At 40.2% G+C, this 3,079-nt stretch overlaps 1 protein-coding gene and 1 long non-coding RNA gene across 5 annotated transcripts in view; both read right to left on the reverse strand.

Moving 5' to 3' along the window:
* SH3TC2 (SH3 domain and tetratricopeptide repeats 2) overlaps positions 1-3,079 on the reverse strand; it is a 52,885-nt gene that overhangs the window by 8,953 nt on the left and 40,853 nt on the right. The window lies entirely within an intron of this gene.
* Positions 1,330-3,079, reverse strand: part of LOC112475228 — a 2,856-nt gene continuing 1,106 nt past the window's right edge. The window contains exon 2 of the long non-coding RNA XR_003044618.1: positions 1,330-1,855. This is a non-coding gene — a long non-coding RNA (uncharacterized LOC112475228). The remainder of the gene's footprint in view (positions 1,856-3,079) is intronic.

Raw genomic sequence — 3,079 nt, forward strand, 5'->3', positions numbered from 1 at the left:
GACAGAGATTAAGGAAGCGATGAGGCACAGGTGATGTCGTGTTGCGCAGATTCAGAATTCTAGAACAAGAAGGAGCCTTGGGCGTCCTGCAGACAGTAGTTCTCAATTTCAGCAGCATGAATCACCCAGAAGCTTTTTGAACATACATACACAGGCAAACTCACCTCAACGTGTCGATATGCCATGCTAGCCTGGGACATGCAGGACGTGTGGCCCAGGCCCTGGCATTTTGTCAAAGCGCCCCAACAGTGATTCCATTGAACAGCTTGGGTTGAGACTTGCAGACCTAGTCCAACCCCCTTCTTTTATAGAGGAAACAGGCCCAGAGATGGGAAGTGACGGGCGCAAGGTTGCACAGCACATCAGAGAAAGACCGAAAGCCAGAACTGTCCTCTCCTCAGTCTCAGCCCAGGACTCGTCCTATAACGCCAACACTCCTCAAAGCTTAATTCACCTGTATCAGCATTACCTGTCATTAAAAACACAGACTCCCAGAGCTATGTCAGAATGATTCATTCGGAATCAGCATGGTTGCAAGCCAGGCTTCCTTAGTTCTCAGTTTCTACAACTCTTTCTACTTCGTGCGGGTATCCTGAGATTATACATTGCTTGGTGAACAGTGCACCTCACTGGCTGCCTCCTGTTACTATTAATGGGTGCTCACTAGGCAGATCCAGAGCCCCATTGCAACGCCACCCCCACTCCCCAAAGCCCTACATCCCCTCCTAGGGGACAGGCTAGAGTCCTCCCTCACCCTCAGTACCCATATCTAGATGAACATCAAAGTCTGCCTTTTAAACCTACGTGATGTCTTTCAGATGTATTACTATTCCTTCTACCCAAAATTCTATTCTTTACTCTTCACTTTTCAAAATCTTACTTATCCCTCACGGGCATCCTCAAATGCTACCACCTTCATGAAGTTTTCCCCGACAGATCCTCTCAACCGTCCGCCGATGATGGAGTTCCTTCCTTTCTCTCCAGACTTTCCCTGCAGACGCCTGCCATCTCGCCCGTGGACCCTTTCTGCCTTTGCCTGCTGTGGCTTTGAGCTTTGTGAGAATGGAAATTACTTTGGGCAAGTTCAGTTGAAGCAATGTGTGCATTACATCAAAACCCACTTAATAAATTCCTCCTTGAAATCAGTTCCAGGAAAAAATTTGCTCCAACAGATATGTTTGTTTATGTTCTTTTATCAGACAGTGAGAACCTCATATGGCTTTCCCCTTTTTACCTCAGCTACCAGGAAGCTTAGAGTTAAATTACTGTAACCACCTCCAGGTGCATGGAAACATCTGTTTTTCTACGTCTGTTAGCTGGTCTTTGTTCTTTTTTTTTCTTGAAAGCTCTGTAGGAGTGGGTGACTTCTACATGGTAAATAAATATAGTATTATAGCATGTTCTCCTTGATAAACTGAATATTCTGCAAAGGGATAATGACCTATGTTTGCAGAGGTTTCCTCTGACACCTAGGGTACTTCACGATCTTCCTCTTAGTATTACTCATATTGGTGATAAAGCAGAAGTGGTTGTTTTCTCCTCCCAATTATATAAACAAGAATCTCAGAGCTTAGAATTATAGAATGTTAGGATTAAAAATTCCTAATCTGGATCGACTTCCAGAATTATGGAGTAAAGACCTCCAAAAATCCACTCCCCCATAAAAGCAATAAGAACACTGGCAAAAATGGTGACAATTTTTTCAGGACTCTAGAAGTTAACTAAAGGTTTGCAACGATTTGAGGAGCGTCTATTCAAAAAAAAAAAAAAAAAGCTGAATCTTGTTAAGAATAGTGAGTTTTGTTGCATCTTAACTTGCTCTAGAGGCATCTCCTCTCCACAGCTCTGTGAAAACCTTAAAAACCAAAAGCTTCACGATCACAGTTACCAGGAAAACAAGCAGCCTAGCAGCCACCGGAAGAGGCACAATGAGTTCAGAATTCCCCCAGCACTCTATCCCCAGGGAATTGTCACTATTGACCTGTCTGGAAGTTCCCTAAAAGCCTCCACTCACAGGGCTTGTTTTAATTTAACCTGACTCAGAGCTCACTCTGTCTAGAATATCCTTTCCCCGGGGTGTTTGTCCACAAAGATCAGCAGCTATCGTTTAACATTGATGCTGCCCGAGGTGGTGAAAACATTTGGAGCAAAGAAGCAGCTGAAAAAAAAAAAACATAAAAGGAAAAGTTGGGGAATGAGATGCCCATAGGAGGACATCTTAAAAAGCTCCGGCATATTGCTGGAAATCTACAAGGCCATATGCAAGTGCAAAACTGTGTACATGCCCAGGAAATTTATAACAGACTGTTATAAATTAAGATGTTAATTATAATCCCCAGGATTAAGCACTATGACAAGAGCTGAAATAAACATAGTAAAAGAAATTACCAACTAGATATAAGAACAAAAGGAAATAGAAGACTTTAAGTATGAATCAATTAGACCCGACAGATATAGCTACAGAACACTACACAGAGTGGCAAAATACACATTCTTCTCAAGTGCATATGGAACATCCTCCAGAATAGACCATATGTTAGGCCTTTCTTAATAAATTTAGGCCTTGTCGACAAATTTAAAAGAAATGAAATGTGAACTATGTTCTCGCAATGGAAAGAAACCAGAAATTGGTAACAGAAGGAAATTTGAGAAATTCTCAAATATGTGAAAATTAAACACTACATTCCTAAATAACCAAGGGATCAACGAAAAAATCATAAGGAATATTAGAAAATACTTTGAGATGAATGAAAACAAAAATACAACATACCAAAATTGGAGTAAGTGGAGTAAAAGCAGTGTTCAGAGATAAATGTATAGCTGTAAGTATTTATATTAAAAAAGATCTCAAATTAATAACCTGACATTCCTTGTTAACACATTTGAAAAAGAAGAGTAAACCCAAAGCAAGCAGAAGAAAAATCATTATAAATATTTAATCAGAAATAAATGATATAGAGAATAGAAAAACAATAGAGAAAAATCAACAATCAAAAGTTGGTTCCTTTACAAACTCTTTCAAAAAATAGAAGAGGAGGAAACATTTCCCAACTCATTTTAAGGTCAGTATTATTACCTT

This window comes from Pteropus alecto, unplaced genomic scaffold (genome assembly GCF_000325575.1).
Source record: "Pteropus alecto unplaced genomic scaffold, ASM32557v1 scaffold40, whole genome shotgun sequence".
NCBI classification, from domain to species: Eukaryota; Metazoa; Chordata; class Mammalia; order Chiroptera; family Pteropodidae; genus Pteropus; species Pteropus alecto.